Source organism: Urocampus carinirostris, chromosome 4, assembly GCF_059441175.1.
Source record: "Urocampus carinirostris isolate Australia breed hairy pipefish chromosome 4, RoL_Ucar_1.0, whole genome shotgun sequence".
NCBI lineage: Eukaryota > Metazoa > Chordata > Actinopteri > Syngnathiformes > Syngnathidae > Urocampus > Urocampus carinirostris.
In genome coordinates this window covers 188,870-207,173 of record NC_142352.1, presented here as the reverse complement: position 1 = coordinate 207,173, position 18,304 = coordinate 188,870, and the positions used below count along the sequence as shown (strand labels likewise).

Below are 18,304 nucleotides of genomic sequence, written 5' to 3'. Positions count from 1 at the left end.
GCAACTCTTTAGAAGAGTGTCGTAAACCGTCTTTGCTTTGGAATGTGTCTTTGGTTTCAGTCTGTGCAGATAACAATGACTTATCACCTCGACCGGGGTGTTGGGAGTATGTGCCTGTCACCCCTCCTCCCATTCTTCAAATCATGGTTGGGAAATTTGCATCGACAACGCGGAACGATCAGCCAGAGGCTTGGTCATGGGGCGTGAACATTTCATCGGCATGGGTTATAACATTCGAAGACCCTGAAACCCCGCCGTCTTCTGCACACGATTGTAATTTAGGCACGGCAGAAAGATCCGATTTGTTCAACTCTTTGATTCGGCTAAATAAATTGATATGTGTACTACACTCGTCGTTCGGCTAATTAAATTTCTCCGGCTTCTGAATTTGCTCCAACTGTAAGGGTTTAGACGAGACACGTGAAGTGTCTTCAAAGTCAGATTTCAGTTTAATAAATGTTAAAACCTTACAGTTTGTTTAACAGCTTCAATTTTGAAATAGCAGCAAGTAACGTCCTGCCACCTCTTGTCCGGGGAATGTCGATTCTAGAAAACCAAATGTTTTAATCACCACATAAGACAAGCCTTAACAAGAATAAAGTGTTGTCGAAAACAAAACATAAATGGAATTCATTATACACATGATGACACTGATAAACAGATTGACAACTATGTATTTAAAATGACCTACCCGAGGTGAAAGAAACACACTTTACCAAGATGTATCCATCAAAAGATGGATTCAAATCACGTTTTCAAATTGAAGATATCATCGGTTCTACCGCAACATCGATATTGAAAGCACAGAAATGTTCTTCTCATGTCCAAATGTACAAGAGCTGGCTGGATCTTCGCTTTCGTATCAAATCTCCACTTTTTTTTACCAACTTGTTTAAAGATCGTATTAAGTTTGGACTCATACAAAACAAGAATTGCGAAAGTGCAATACATCTTATTCTAGGTACTGTAGATCTAGGTTGTTTTTATCCCCAAAAATATCAAAGATGTAAACTTGTTTTTTAGAATTTTTTCAGCGATTTTGTTTCCTATCTTTAAGTGTGACTAACACTCCCAATGGCTAAAAGATATATAGTATACTTAAGAATTCCACTCTTTTATGGAATTAAAAACATCATATAGTTCCTTTTTACTTTTATGCATTTATTTTTTCAGCCTATTTCTGCAGCACTTTGTTTTCCTTTGAAGATGGTTACTTTTTTGTGGTTGTTTGATTCTTTCATGTTGATTTGGTTTCTGCAGATGCCGCTTTTAAATAAAAAAGGACCTCTCAAGATGGCGGACTCTAAACGTATGCCGTTAGCAAATGTTCTGCAGTCAATTCATAATTATATGTCGAAAACTGTTGCAAAATATGTATGCTGTCCTTAGAAGATCTTTCGTACAATATACCAAACTAATACAGCAAAAAGGAAAAGAAAACCGCTTCGGTGAGCTCTTTTGTGAACCGGAAGTTGTTTGTTGGAGCTCCGCCTGTCTTCTTTCTACTTCCGTATCACGCCAATGTTGTATTAGGCTAGGTGGCGTTTAGCTCTAGCCGTGTGGAAAAGCTCCATATAGTTCTTTAAAAGAGTTATCGTTGTGTTTGAAAGGTAGCTAAAATGTGCTCAAGAGAGAAAGCAAATTTAAAAGAGAAACTTTGGGAAGCGCAAGAAGAGACCGAGCGAGAATATCGACGACGGGACCAAGTTAGCATGAGCAAGCGGCTACGAGATGTGTTGAAAGGAGCAGGTTGGTCACTTTCGTTTCAAGAACATTTCATTTTCCCTTTTGGACTCCTGAAATCCATTTAGGATACATTTTGTTTCTTTTCTTGATTGATAGCGCTGATTTGGCTGCAAAGAAGCGAAGTCAATTTGTTAGTGATGGCGATCAAATCGAATGTTCAAATAGCGAAATCCATCCATTATCTGCGCCGCTTATCCTCAGTAGGGTCGCGGGGGTGCTGGAGCCCATCCCAGCTATCTTCGGGCAGTGGGCAGGGGACACCCTCAACTGCTTGCCAGCCAGTCGCGGGCCACACAGAGACAGACAACTCACCCGCTCATTCACACCAAGAGACAATTTGGACCGGTCAATGAACCTAACATGCATGTTTTTGGAATGTGGGAGGAAACCGGAGTGCCCGGAGGAAACCCGCGGGGGGAACATGCAAACTCCACACAGAAAGGTTCGATCTCATGACCTCAGAACTGTGCCGCACACGTACTAACCACTGCGCTGCCGTGCTAGCCAAATAGCGAAATCGTTCAATCAAAAGTTGCATTTAAAGGATGAGAGCATCTTATTGTGCTCAAATAACTGTAGATTTTTAAAACGCACGGATTCATTATTATTGTAGAACATTGAATTCTATATTGAGCTTTCATGTCATGGAATTTCCTCAGTCAGCCTTGGAGTTGCTCTGGATCTGACTAACTAAAAGCCAAAATATATTACCACGTCCATCCATTTTCTGTGCCGCTTATCCTCACAAAGGCCGCGGGGATGCTGGAGCCCGTCCCGGTTGTCTTCGTGCAGGCGCTACCCTCAACAGTTGCAGGGCACACATGAAGACAGACAACTCACTGGCTCATTCACACCTGGGGACAATTTGGACGGGCCATATAGCCTGACATGCATGTATTTGGAAAGCTCGGGGAGAAAATGCAAACCCTGCACGGGGAGGCCACGTTAGCTGGAATCGAACCCTGGACCAACGCACCTTGGGTCTGATGCCCAACCACCCATCTGTCGTGCCGCCCAACCCCTCATTGTTTTTTTTTCTTTCTTCTTTCTTAACATGCCAACATTACAAGAAAATAGAAACAATCAAACATGCCAGGGGAAACGGTTATGTCACACAAACTGTTTCCAAATGGGATTACTCTGAACGGACTTCTTCTTTTGGGAAAGCTTTATGGACCAATTGTACTCTTGTACATTAAAGGGGTGAAAAAATAGATTGTTCCACTTGTGAATGTAGAATTAAGCTATAATCATAATAAGATTGTCAATAAAGTTTTTTTTTAACTTGATTTGATACGTTTGGGAGTCACTTATTCAACGCACAAAATAGTTTAAGGCGGGGTCAATCTTGACTCTAATTGTATTAGAATGGGCAAAGAATTGTTTGAAAGGACGAACAGTTTGTGAGGTTGGGTAATCATTGTTCGGGATACCTGGACATTTCGTGTGGTGTCCCCCAGGGGTCAGTGTTGGGCCCCAAATTGTTTCTACTATATAGAAATGATTTTTGCAAAGTAGCTATGGGGTTAAAATTGGTCAATTTTGTAGATGACACAAATATATTTTGTACATGTTTGATCATCATTAAATTGGACCAAAACTAGGTTTATGTTATTTGGCAAAGGTAAATTCCTCGAAGTGAGAATGGATGATAGGCTGAATTGGAAACATCGCATCAAACACATACAAAGTCTCAAAAAGCGTTGCTGTCACGAACGAGGTCAAACAACTCCTGGATCATAAGACACTTGGCACACTTTACTGTTCACTTGTCTTGCCATATTTACTTTTCTGCGACAAGGTTTGGGGAAATAACTCTAAAACTTCACTACAGTCACTTGTCCTAAGGCAACTATTTGAGATACACTTATCCGCTTTTTGCAATCCAAACTGTTGAACTTCCCTGACATTGTATCATTTAACAGCAATTATCATGTGTAAGGCAAAAAAACAGGCCATTACCAGAAAATATATTTAAGATTTGGGAGGGAGGCTCTCAGTTTAGAGGGAGACATCATTTCAAAATCTTAAATCTAAGGACAACGTTGAAAAGGTTTTGTGAATTTATACACAATGGAACAATCTCAACAAGGACCTGGAGCAAAGTCAAAATATCCTCCAGTTCAAAAAAAAGTACAAATATATATATATATGTTGCTTAGTGGGTACAAAAGAGAATGACCGTGAATAATTACTGCTGAATTTGATTTATGTATTAATATGGCACAGTAACAAGGGGAAGAGAGATCTACTCTTATGTTTGTAAGTATGTACATACACTGTATGTATTTATATAAAGTATATATATATATATATATATATATATAATGTGTGTGTAATACGCTTCGCTTCTTCTCACTCCTTTTTGAATATATATTTTTTTCTCTTCATTTGCTAGTTTATGAAGCTTCCTTATTTGTTTTTCTAGTTGACATGTTTTTGTATTGAGAAATTGTTTGAAAATAATCAAGGTTTCTTTTTTCCTCACGCTGAGGTTTTTGAGTTTTCCCTTGCCCGCATGTCGGTTTAAGATCAGGCGATGGTGTCATTGTAATCCCGTGCAGTCCTTTGAGATATTTTTGTGATTAAGGGCCAAACAAAGAAATGGGACTTGACTTAAGGAAGCCTTGCAGTACTTATAATGCATATTCGGTATAAATGACAACAACTCATTAGAGGAGTGAAGACGAAATAAATATTGTCAAAAATAAAGGGATTTGTGTTGAAATAATAGGTTATGATTGTTCCATGGACAGTATTTATGTAGAAAGAATCGGTGTTTGAAAATAAGAGAGCAAGAAAGGTTTTTTTTCCTTGTATTTACAAGAAATATGCAAGCGGATGATGTTCCCTATAGAATCATGATTTTTTCAAGCCAATTCATTTGAAATCAACTGATTGAAGGAATTGTTCAGATTCAGATTCAGATTCAGATCTACTTTATTGTCATTCTAGTACACGTGTATACAGAACGAAATGTCGATGGATCTGACTCCCACAGTTTCCCTCAGTGTCCTTCAGTGTACAGATATAAATAAAGCTGTATTGTGTTATTTACCATAGTGCCGATAGTGCAAGAAGAGACGCTAACCAGATGTGCAAGATGGGCAGTCAGGTTAACAAGTCAGGTACACAGTACCATTATATTGTAAACAATAACACTGTAAGTAATAACACTGTAAGTAACAATAGTGCAGAGATCAAATGTGCAAGGAGTGGCAAGCTATAAAAAAACTGCCACTAGTGCAAAAGTCAAATTAGCAGCCGTTTAGATTTAAGTTACTCCTCTCTTTACGTCATCGTGAGCAATAAGAGATTTTGGAACATGAAAAAAAAATCCGGGAAGACTTGCTTTTCGGTCCTTCGTACGTATCTCCTTCAAAGGTGTTCCAACATCCAATTTTCCAAATGAAATGAGCCAGCAAATCCTAATCTGATAAGACCCTAAATCTCAAGCCTCTGACCTTACGATGATTTTTGTTTTGTTTGTGTAGCTATTCTAGAGTTTTTGCTAATGCATTTCACAGATTGAGAGGATTCCCATTTTATTGTCTTCATTGTCATTAATAACGACGTAGTGTACATGACAACGCCATTCCGCGTGGCTCTCTGGGAGGAACATGGAATAAAAGGCATTTGGGGGGATGACCATATTCCTTCAAGACCAGTTTTTGGTAAATATTTATTAGTTTTTGTTGTCGCAGAAATACTGAAACGCTTTTGGGATGATGCATTTGCCGTAAAGACATCCATTTTGCATACATACGTGATTCATACACGTGTGTCTTATGTCCTGCAGACGTCCGTGAGGAGAATCTTCTTCCTCGGCAACGGGAGACCAGGTTGCCTGGCCTCGAAAAAGTCGTTTTGGAGCCCCGTCGCGTCAAAAAGGAGGAGGACGATTTTTTGGGGGTCTTTGAGGTCAAAGAAGAGGGTCCGCAGCGTGCTGACTTCAAAAAGGAGGAGGACGATTTAGAGCCTGACCACGTTAAAGAGGAGGAAGACTCAAGAGACTTTCCGGTGATTGAGGTCCGTTTCACCTCCGGAGATCAACATGAAGAGAACGAAGAGAAGGTGTTCTCCTGGACAACAGACGATGATGACCACAACAATAATGGCGAGCAACGGTCGGAAGGTGATCACGCGTATCACAGATGTTCGCAGTGTGGAAAAACGTTTGGATTCAAGTGTCATTTGAAACGCCATAGTATTGTCCACACGGGAGAAAAACCCTTTTCCTGCTCAGTTTGTGGTCAAAAATTCACTCAAAATTCGCACTTAAAAATCCACACAAGAACCCACACTGGTGAAAGACCCTTTCCCTGCTCAGTTTGTGGTCAAAAATTCACACGGAAATCCGACCTAAAAATCCACCATAGAACCCACACTGGTGAAAAACCCTTTACCTGCTCAGTCTGTGGTCAAAGATTCCGCCTGAAGTCAAACTTAAAGAAACACACAAGAACCCACACTGGTGAAAAACCTTTTCCCTGCTCAGTTTGTGGTCAAAGATTTACCCAGACATCAATCTTAAAAACGCACGCAAGAACCCATAGTGGTGAAAAACCTTATTCGTGCTCTTTTTGTGGTCTAAAATTTAGCCAAAAAGGAGATTTAATTAACCACACAAGAACTCACACTGGTGAAAAACCTTTTGCCTGCCCGGTTTGTGGTCAAAAATTTAGCCGGAGAGCTAACTTAACAATTCATACAAGGAGCCACACTGGTGAGAAACCTCATTCCTGCTCAGTGTGCGGCAAAAGATTCTCCCGGAAAGGTAACTTAAAAATACACACGAGAACCCACGCTGTTGAGGGACCGTTTTCCTGCTCAGTTTGTGGTCAAAAAGTAACGACAAGAAGCAGTTTAATAAGGCACACGAGAACCCACACTGGTGAAAAACCTTTTGCCTGCTCAGTTTGTGGTCTAAAATTCGGCCATCAGTCAGACTTTAAAAGGCACGCAAGAACCCACACTGGTGAGAAACCCTTTGCCTGTTCAGTCTGTGGTCAAAGATTCACCCACAAGTCAAATGTAGATGTACACACAAGAACCCACTCTGGTGAAAAACTGTTTCCCTGCTCAGTTTGTGGTAAAAAATTTTGCAGTAAAGGAAGTTTGAAAATCCATGCAAGAATTCACACTGGGGAAAAACCTTTTGCTTGCACAGTTTGTGGTCAAAAATTCATCCAGAAATCACACTTACAAAGTCACTCAAGTACCCACACTGGTGAGAAACTTTCTTCCTGTTCAGTTTGTGATCAAAGATTCTCGAGTCAGGTAGAAGCTCAGAATCACAAATATGCTTGTGAGAATAGCAGTCAGCACTCTGCTTGAGTTTGAGTCTTTTGAGTTGAATCCCATGTTGTCCAGCCAGGCGTTTGAGCTTGTTGATGGTGTTACACCCCCCCCCCCCCCCCCCCCCCTTTCGCTGAGATGGCAGTTTTGCAAGAACGGCATATTTCTGCATCGTCTTTTGAGTGAAACAAAGCCAAACCTTTGACCGTTTATTGCGAGCCGGTGACATCTCTGCAGCGGATACGATGGGTGGAGCGGTGACAACAAATAGCAGTGGAACGACCTCACCTGGCCCTGCATTGGGGTGTGTTTGTTTGCTGTGTCAGCACCGCAGCCCGGGCGGGATCGATCGTGGAACCGAAATGTAGTTTTAACACCGTTTCCAAGGAATCGGATAATTTTGGAACCACTTCCGAATTAGAACCGGTTATCGCTGCGCGGCCCTACAGGGGATATGGCACCAAATTTGAATAAAGATATCCGGGCTAACTGAGTTAGTCGGAATGAAAAGGCGCGCCTATGTCAAGCCGGCTGTAGATGGTTGGGATAAATACGCCTTTACGGAATCCTCAAATAGACCACGGGGATCCCTCTCAGAATCACGGATGGGAAAATTAAAAAGTGGCGCCCAATAAAAGTGCATTCTATTTGACAAGAACCATGTCGGAAACACCTTCTGGAAAGAATGACCATATAGTAACTGAGCCAGGCTAATTTGAACTTGCTTTCATGCAACCCACTTGAGGCAAAATTCAAGCAAGATGATGACTATATCCTGGCTTAATCCCTTCCCATAGTTTTGTGCAATAACCCCCCCCATGTTTCTTTTTTTTGTTTTGAATCTGTGATTGTATGAATCTACAATATATATATCTATTATCTGTGACCGAAGCCTGACTTTTAGTGAATTTCGTGATCTTGTTTCAAGTGTTAGTGATTCGAAATGTAAATTCTTAGAAGATTTTTCCATAGACGAGATTTATTTTCAATCGAATGCGATTCGCCGTGATTTGTTTTTTTGAGCGATTTAATTTTGTTTTTAGAATGTAACGATTTTGTGAAATGTCCAAGTTGTTAAAAGGATAGTCTGTAACATTGAGTGCCTCCTAGTGGTCGAATAAAAACGTTCCTTTAGTAAAAGAAAAGCAATGATTTGAAAAATACATAAACTATCATAGCGATGTTCATCGTCATAAAAAAAATCTTAGATCGAGAAATTTGAGTTTCTCTCAAAAATTAGAATCCCGATGCCATGTTAGTCGGAGATCGCGCTGCTACGGGTGCCCGGGGCAACCAAAAATGCCACCTGTCTTGACTTCTACGCGAAGCTCGCCATTCATATTAGACTTGCCGTAACATATTATGCATTACGTTTGGCCAAATCCTACCCATGGCAAGACAAAAACCACGTTCTTCCGCTCCGCCCAGGTCAAAAGAACAACAAACACATATTTTGGTTGAATGAATGAGAACTTGATTCGAACATTCAAATAAAAAACTGAACAAAAACAATAACTCAACAACAAAATAATGTTACATAATATGTTCAAAAAGGGGTAGTCAGAAGCAGATGCTTCTATTCCCTCCCCCTTCAACTTCCCCACCAAATACACAAATGATATAACAAAAATTGAAATAATATTAATAATAACAGTTATGATATCACAATAGCAACAATAACACAAAGTTAACCATAGTTGTAAACGCACTATTCCCAATCTACCCCATTCTCTTCATCTTTGTATTCCACCAGGAATGTTTTTTTGTATTTAAATTGGAACACGGGAATAGTTTGACATGGTTTGATCTGTAAATGGTTCCAAAGTTTGACTCCGCACACAGACACACACATACTTTTCCTGGTGGTTCTCACCTCCGGGATTATGAATTGACGACAGCCCCCGGTTCCGTCTCAAAGCGTTGAGAAGTCGCTCGGTATACGATATGGAATTTCATTCTGAAAGTACCCCCAAAAAATGGATCTCCGATTCGCGATGAAAAACAACATCGCAAAACGAGAATTCCTCTCGGGGCGCCGTTTCCAAGACGTGACGGCTAAGATGATTCTCTCTTTTCGTGTTTTGATGAAAAGAGGATGTGACGCGCTGACTTTTGTTTTTATGTTTTTAGCATTGTTGACCGACCGCTAGCCATTGCGTTAGCCACGCGCTTTCCGAAAAAAGCGTCGTTAAGTTGCGCGTACGAATAGTGAACGCAGCTATTATCATGAGCACCGGCAGTATCGATGGTGGCACTACAGTATCGATTCCAATATCTGGAAACAATCTGAAAGTATATGAGTCGCACTTTCTATGAAAAAATGTCAAGCCATAACTGACTTGCGTCATCGCTCGAGGGAAGGCTAGAAATTGTTCCGGAGGACATTTCGCGCCCGTGCTGGAAAGCTGACCACAATGGCCAGGTACATTTGAGGAAAGTGTGGTGCCCCTTGCTTGCATCAGACACCACTAGGGGCCACTAAATATGACATACTGTCCCTTCAAGAGGACAAGAGATCCATTTGATCCTTTCCCATCAACCTTCGTTTTTCCGGTTTCTAGTTTCAATGATTTCATCTTCTTTTGTGTCTTTATTTGGTCCCGAAATGAAATGTCTTTCTTCTTGTATTTAAGTGTGATGGTGTCATTCCATTTCAATTTCATGTCCCTGCAATGTGTCAATAACTTGTGGGATGACTCCAAGAGACTTGTGTCATTGTGATGTCTCAAAACCATTTCTTGACTTTGATTAGCCCAAAAATGGTGGCTTTCCTGACCCTCGTGGCTCTTCATTTCGATTCCTCTTATTTTAGGTGCTCGCAGTTTGAATCTCATAATTGGCGACCCAGCACGGCAGCGCAGTGGTTACAATTGCTGCACTACATAGGTTAGGCCTGTAGATGGGGGGGGTTTAAGGGTTATTGTTCTATCTTCGTTATTCATTATCCATTATCCATTATCGGTCAGTTCATAATACGCTACAAAGCCTAGGAGCCGGGACACTTACTCTCAGCCAAAAGGCCAAGCTAAGGTCCTAGCCCTAAAGCCTTGCTGCGATCATTGCGAATGCACCGTTCCCGGAGGTACTGCAATACCGGGCCGATGCGTGGAGTGGACAGAGCAAGCTCTTATTCCATCTCCGGAATGCAAAAATCAAAGATCATGGCAAGAGGTACGGCCAAAAGGCCAAGCTAGCCCTAAAGCCTGGCCAAGCTAAGGAACTAGCATCAAGGCAAAGCTAAGGACCTAGCATCAAAGCCTTGCTGATGTCGTTGGGCCCTAGCATAAGAACCTAGCATCAAAGCCTAGGACTTATCGGTCAGTTCACCTATCCACTAGACCCCAAGAGTTGGCGTTCACGCGTCGTCATTTTCTTCCAATCCAGACGTCATTTCAGACGGAACGCCGAGACCTAGATCAGGGGTGTCAAACTCATTTAAGGTCGGGGGCCACACGACAGATCAAACATTATCTCGGGGGCCGGACGAGTAGATTAGAGAGAAAGAAAAAGAGAGGGAAAGAGGAAGGGAAAATGAGAGAGAGGGAGAGAGCGTGAGAAACAAAAGATAAATACAGAAATAGTGAGAAAGGGGGAAAGAAAGAGAAAAAGAGGATAGAAAGGGGAGAGACAGAAGGGGAAAGAGAGAGTAAAGGAAAAAATGAAGAGAATGCAAAAGAAGGTTAAAAGACAGAGAGAAAGAGACAAAAAAGGAACAAAGAAAGAGACAGAGAGAGTGAGAGAAAAATGGAGGAAGATAGATTAGAGAGAGAGAAATACAAGTGCAGCGTTTGTGAGAGGCACCTGGCTTGGGCAACATCAAGTGGACCTATTTCAACCTACAGCTTGTTTTTCTCTTGCGCTCCTCTGAGCATTGTCTCGCAGGCCTGATCCAGCCCACGGGCCGCCTGTTTGACACAGGTGACCTAGATGAACATGTTTAGGTCGTAAGGGAGTTCCGTTCTTGTTTTTCATTCCAAAAAAATGTCGCATATAAGATTCCCTCACCTCGAATTGGTAAATTGGTATTTTTCCCGACCTCGCTTACGAACTCGACACCGCCTTTGATCTCCAGTCCCGGCCAACGCCTTGCTATTCCCGCCTGTCTCCGATCCTCCTCGCCAGACACAGAAGTGCCACTTCCGCACCGCTCGCTCCTTTTGCCCGTCAGCCATCGGATCGTGGAAGCCAGCCTTACTCTCCCTCTTTTTCAATAAATACTGAGAAAACGAGCGCTATTGGGTCCTGTGTCCGTTTCTGGTCTGTGTGTTTTCAAACATATCTTTTTTGAATTTCCTATACAAAATACAATCTAAACATCAACAAATACAAATAAACAATGAGAATTCATATGAAAATAAATGAACTCGTCACTAATAGTTGAACCTATCATCATCCAGGGCTGCACCTAAAGGTACAGTGTGTATTATTCCGTGCCTCCTCGAGGTAAAAAATAGCATCCACTAAAAAGAAAAAACACACGAACTATCGTACAGATGTGCCTTGTTTCTAAATATTCGTAGGTCGAAAAATCTGGAATCATTTTCTATAACATGAGCTGGTCACTTTGAGTCTCTGTCATTTTCAGTTTTTAGTTGCACGACAGAATACAAAACATCTCGAGGTCAAAGAATGCACACTATCCCTTTAACTGTCTCATTAAGGCGGGGGCCTCAAACTATCATCCCGAGGGCCGCGAATGGTCCCCGGGCCGCGAACTCGAGACCCTTGCCTTCCTGTTGCCCTAGTAGTGATGGCAATTGCGTCTCTTTTTCGGAGAAACGGCTTTTTCGGCACGACTCATTGAAAAGAGCAGGCTCTTTTTATCACCGAACGGCTTTTCAGATTGAATACGTGGATTGAAGAAAGCAAAAAAAATTGAAAGATATATTAACGATAATAATGAAACCAAATTAATTCGTTTTGCAAATGTATTATGCTCCTATTGTCTTGTTTCACATCGAGTCATTGACGAAACGAGACGTGTTGGCGCGGACTCCGGACAGGGGTTTACTTCGGTCTCGCTCGTCGCAGCAGGTAAACCGTAATACGCAACTGGAACCGTTAGGGTTTAGGTTCATTTATCATCACAACATCACGTCTATGTTATGAGAGAGAGAGAGATTTTGAAAGGAGCCGACTCGTTCTCCACTTGAAAGAGTAGGCTCTTAGAGCCGTTTCGTTCCTCCATAACACATCACTGCTGCCATTGTTCGTGGCCTCGTGGCGTTCCGCTCTAGTTGTGCAAAATTCAACTCCATTTAACTCTGTCAAAGAGTTAAAAGGTGCCTTTTAAATGTGGCTAAAATGCGCGAGATCGAGAAAGGCCATTTGAAAGAAGAGCTCCGGGAAGCGCAAAAAGAGAACGATCGAGAAGATCGTCGGCTCAACCGAGTTAGCATTAGCAAGCGGCTAGGAGTTGTGTTGAAGAGAGCAGGTGGGTCACTTTCATTTCTTTTTATTCGCGCGACAAAGTTTGTTTTCGATTTCTTATTGTTGATGCAACCGCTTCGCGCTTTGTCCCGGGCAACTTTTTATGGCGCACCTGGATCGGTTGCGTCGGCATTTTTCCCGTTTGTTTCTTTTCCAAAACTCGATCTCCCAACATACATTTCTCCAGTCCCCTCATTTTAAAGAGCTTCCCAAATTCTAAAACATGTGAGTAAATGGTTTTAGATTTTGCACTCTATCCATATCATATTGAGCCTTTGCAGACACGTCACCATGCTGGACGGCAGGAGGCGGAAGTAAACAGTGGGCGAAGGCAATAAACGTTACACAACGAAATCAGCTCTACTCATCAACACTATTCGTCAAAAGCATATTTCGCAACTGTCAGACTAGGTGGCTCCCTTTGTCAGAAATGGCTAAAAGCGCTATTTAGAGAAAGGGAGGATAACGTGATCAATGTTAGCTAGCGAGCGACGCCGTCCTCTTCCTGACATATTCACGCATCAAGACAAATCGTCTGTATGATGCGGCAGGGGTAAACCAGTGAAAACTGTCGGGCCCGGCTGTTGAACAAAGGAGTGTGTTGTGTCACCCTGACCCGAGTAACGTGGTCGCTTTCTGGTGTCCCGTTTCATCCGGAGGGACAAAAGCATGACCGACTTGTTTGGGTGTTGGGCATTTGGGTTGGCCGTGGTCCCAAAACGTTTGTGTGTGTTTTGCTATTTTTTCCCTTTTTTATTTTCCTTGTTACTGTATGTGTTTGTCTTGCCGTCGGTCACCCCTCTTGAGGGATATGACCAAGATAGATAGATGGATAGAAATGTACGGGAGCCCCCTAGTAGGATGTGGCAAGAGTCAAAAACACAATCACATTCTTGACTCTTTCTAGGAGATCCATCCATGAGAGGGGATTCCCAGCCCCCTCGCTCAACCCCTTTCAAACGCCCCTTAGGTCATGCAGGGGTGTCGTTAGGTGAGCAAACCCCAATTCCAACCCTTAGCGCCCAGCAGGGTGATAACGGCTTGTGATGTTATAGGTCTCGGGGAGGAACCGGTGAATTCTGGTCTGGGGGCGAGCTGGCTCTTATGTTTTTGTTATTAAAAAAAAGACATTTTGTGTGCGTTTAGACATGTTCCCAAACCGCGTGCGTCTTGTATCCTGCAGACGTCGGCCAAAAGTATCTTCTTCGGCGACGGGAGACAAATTCTCTCTGCGTCAAAAAACAGCATTCGGAGCCCGATCGCGTCCATAAGGAGGAAGAGGATCGGCGGCCGTACTACGTTCAGGATAAGGAGAATATGGAGCCCGATCGCATTAAAAAGGAGGAGGACGATTTTGAGATTTATGGCGTCGAAGGTACGGGCCACCCGGTGCGTATGCGCCAATGCCAAAACGCTCTCGGCGTCTCCTTCCCGCTCCTTAACCCGTCTAGCGAGAGGTACGAAGAGCGACCGTTCGTCACGGAGCCCGGCAAAGAAAGCGCGCAGGGAAAAAAGAAGAGGAAGAGACTTTTGCTGCCCATTCAAACCAAGCAAGAGATCATAGAAAGCTACGAAAAGGGGAAGCGTTTGTGCGATCTGGCCAAAGAATACGGCCGGAATATGTCCACCATCGCCACCATCATTAAGCAAAAGGAAGCGCTGAAAGGGACGGTTCCTTCCAAAGGCCTCTCCGTCATTTCCAAGAGGAGGTCGGCCGCCAACGACGAGATGGAGAGGTTGTTGCTCTTGTGGATTAAGGAGAAGCAGATGGCCGGTGACGCGGTGACGGAGGCCGTCATTTGCGCAAAGGCCATCGCCATCTTCACCGACATCGTGGGCCAGGGGAATTCCGAGCGAGGGGAACACCGGGCTTTTAAGGCGTCGCGCGGCTGGTTCGAGAGGTTCAAAAGGAGGACCGGGTTTCAGTCCGACGTCCGCCACGGCGAGGCCTGCGGCGCCAACCACCGGGCGGCCCAGGAATTCGTGGAAAAGTTCCAACGGTTGACGAGGGAGCAAGGCTACGTGGCGCAGCAAGTCTTCAATTGTGACGAGACCGGCCTTTTTTGGAAAAGGATGCCGCGCCGCTCCTTCCTTCCCATAGAGGAGGAGGAAACGCAAAAGCCCACCAAGGACCGCCTGACGCTCGCCCTCTGCGCCAATGCCAGCGGGGACTGCAAAATCAAGCCCCTGCTGGTCTACCACTCCGAATGTCCCAGAGCCTTCAAGACTCACAAGATATTCAAAGAAAAACTTCAGGTCCTATGGAGAGCGAACGCCAAGGCCAGGGTCACACGGCAATTTTTTGCCGAGTGGGTGCATTTGGTTTTCGGTCCTGCGGTGAAGAGCTACCTGGAGGAGAACAATCTCCCCTACAAGTGCCTTCTCGTTCTGGACAACACCCCCGCCCACCCGCCCGGCCTCCAAGATGACATCTCGGAGGAGTTTTCCTTCATCAAGGTGCTGTTCCTCCCGCCCAATATCACCTCTATCCTCCAGCCCATGGACCAACACGTCATTTCCAACTTTAAAAAATTCTACACAAAACACCTGTTCAGGAGATGTTTTGACGTCATGGAAAGCACCCGGCTTACGCTTTGCGAGTTTTGGAAGGAGCACTTCGACATCGTGGTCTGCCTGGAGATGATCGACACGGCCTGGCGGGAAGTCAGCCCGCGTAGCCTGAACGCATCCTGGAAAAAGCTGTGGCCGGATGCCGTCGCCCCTCGAGAAAGCGAGGAGTTGGAGAGCGAGGTGGACGAAATCATTTTGCTGGGCAACGGCATGGGCCTCGAGGTGGACGAAGAGGACATCGACGAGCTGATTCGGGAGCACGACGAGGAGCTTTCCACGAAGGAGCTGCAGGAATTGGAGGCCATGCAACAGACCGCCGTCCGAAAGGAGTCGAAAGACAAGGAGGAGAACGCGGCCATCGTTCCGTCGGCCCAAATCGAAGACGTTTTGGAAAAATTCCGCCAGGTCTCGGAATTTGTAGAAAGGAATCACCCCAAACAAGCGCTGATCGGTCGGGCCATCGCTCATTACGACGACGTCTGCTTGGCGCATTTCCGACGGATTGTCAAAAGCCGGCAAAAGCAGACGTCGTTGGATCGGGTTTCCGAGAAACGCCAGGGGAAACGTACTGCTGAGGACCAGTGAACAATAAGGCCACTTAAAAGGTAAAGGATTTTTTCCTTTGTATTTTTGACCTTTTATGTTTATGGCGCAGTCTTCTAAATCAAACACGATGCTCCTTTATGATTTAGTTAAAAGTATATCATACTTTTGCGGGGCTTGGAACGGATTAGCTCATTTACATTCAAGAAGGGTCTCTACTTGTGACGCAGTACTCCCAGGACAAATTTAATTTGTAAGTGGAGGTACCACTGTATTCCCAAATTCTTGAACATGCAAAACCTGAGGAAATGGTACATGGTTGTTGCATTATATGATATATTTATATATATATACATCAGTGTCTGAAATAACTTCTGCCTGGGGCGTGCATCTTTTAGGTCGGGTGTACAACTTACAAAACGTCTCCGCCCGGGTGGCCGACAACTTTTTGAAAGAGGAAAGGTTTTGTTTTTTGTTTTTCTTAAATGAAACGTTAGCTTTATTCCGATTTCGAAATCTTCGCTCGGTTTGGAAATTTCGGAATTTCGTCCGGCAATTTGCATCCTCGGCAGCCGATCGGAAGCCCGCATCGAATAACTTCGTGATTTCGGACTTTCCCGAGCGTTATAAGGTCACGCATTTGCATATCGTTCTCCAAAGTAGACGCACAGAGAACGCAAGAAAAATGGAGAAGTGGTTAGGAATCGAGCCAAAACGTTAGCCCCAGAAGAAATATTCAAAAGAAGCTAACAAAATGGATGACGCTACAAAACGTTAATGTACATTAAAAGCATGGTGGAAAGAGGAGTTCACGTGGCTTGGAGCAGACGAGGCAACGCAAACGTTGCAAGAATGAAGATGAGTAGATACAGGTACATACTGATGGCAGATGGAAAACAGCCATGTCCTGTACATGCAATGAACGTTAGAAGTAGATTTATAATAAACTTAACATTAAAGTGTTGTTCTGTGATATATTCCGATGATCAATCCTTAATACTTTGCAACAATGGGTTTTTTCACGATGAGTTTTCTTATTGTGTTTCAAGTTGGGGAAAATGGGGCGGGCAACTTTATGGCTGGGCGAGCAACTTTTCAGAGTTGTCTGCCCCCTAGTGTCCGCTCACTTTTTCTCACCAGTTTCAGACACTGGCACATGTATGTATGTGTATATATATAATATCCATCCATCCATCTATTATCTGCACCGCTTATCCTCAGTAGGGTCGCAGGGGCGCTGGAGCCCATCCTAGCGATCTCCGGGCAGTGGGCAGGGGACACCCTGAACTGCTTGCCATCCCGTCGCAGGGCACACAGAGACGGACAACTCATTCGCTCCTTCCCACCTAGGGACAATTTGAAGCGGCCAATGAACCTGACATGCACGTTTTTGGGAATGTGGGAGGAAACCGGAGTGCCCCAAGGAAACCCACGGAAGCACGGGGAGAACATACAAACTCCACACAGGAGGTTCGATCTCATGACCTCAGAACTGTGCCGCACACGCGCTAACCGCTGCGCCGCCCCTATATATATATATATATATATACAATTAGTATAATTTTGACTTAAAAATCTCATAACCTTTACGAATAACTAACATTTAAAGCAATAGAGTGACTGGCTTCCTAGGGTTCTGGTGTGCTTCACGTGACGTCACCGCTCAGGAAGTCCAAGTCCAGACGGACCCTCTTCAAAATGGATCGTCTGGGAAAATAATTGGAATATATCAATGACATGTTTTTAGTTATTGTGCTAATAACATGTGCTATTTTCTCACATTTTCTATGTGTTAGAAATTGGAAAATCCCTTTAAATTCCACACAAGAACCTACATGGGTGAAAAACCTTTTGCCCGCTCAGTTTTTGGTCTTAGTACACTGAAAGAGGGAGCTTAGCGTAGCATTTTTGTTGCCCTGGGCAACCGTAGCAGTGCGACCTCTGACTAACGTGGCGTCATCTTCTGCATGGGATTCCCAATTTTTGGAAGACTCCCGAAGTCTAGCATTGAGAGCCTGCAGATGGTACAAAATGCTGCAGCGAGGCTTTTAACTAAGACCCATTACAATACCTAGATTTGAGCTAACCCGCATTGGCTCCCTGTTAGCTTAAGATGTGATTTCAAGGTTCTCTTGGTATTCTAGAAAATCATGCATGGACTTGCTCCCTCATGTCTTTCAGATTTCATTTTCCCCCTATGTTCCGGTCCGGAGCCTTCGCTCTGGAAATGCCGGTCTACACGTGATCTCAAGATCCAAGAAGAAATCCGACAGTGTTTTCCATCCGGGCCCCAGTGCTGCGGAATGCTCGTCCCCCTGAGATTGGATCTGCAATCTCAGTGGAAATGTTTACATCTAAGCTTAAAACACACTTCTATTTTATAGCATACAAATGACCTATATTTCATGTTGACAACATCTCGATATTGTTTGCTAATGCTACATTCATGACATACTTGGTCATCCTTTTTATTTTATTTTTTATTATATACTTAAATTATTCATATTTTATCTTTTATTTTGTTTAGTTGTTTGTAAATGCAACATCAATTTTGGCCGGGTCATCCTGGAAGGGGGATGACCTCGTGCGGTCCCTTCTCAGTGTTTCTTCATTTTCCTCAAGTTGAGGTTTTTGAGTTTTTCCTTGCCCTCGTGTACGTTTTAGATCAGGGGATGTTGTCATAAGTCTATAGTTTGTAATACTCTGTGGTCTGTGC

General features: G+C 43.7%; 2 pseudogenes across 1 annotated transcript; one reads left to right on the top strand and one right to left on the bottom strand.

The window, feature by feature from the left end:
- Window positions 1–1,522: 1,522 nt before the first annotated feature.
- On the top strand, window positions 1,523–6,675 carry LOC148366574 (uncharacterized; annotated as a pseudogene). Its single transcript, XR_015850224.1, has 2 exons — window positions 1,523–1,749; window positions 5,546–6,675. The product of XR_015850224.1 is annotated as an uncharacterized LOC148366574 (transcript).
- Window positions 6,676–10,104: 3,429 nt separating this feature from the next.
- Window positions 10,105–10,238, bottom strand: LOC148366573 (U2 spliceosomal RNA; annotated as a pseudogene).
- Between the last annotated feature and the right edge of the window lie 8,066 nt (window positions 10,239–18,304).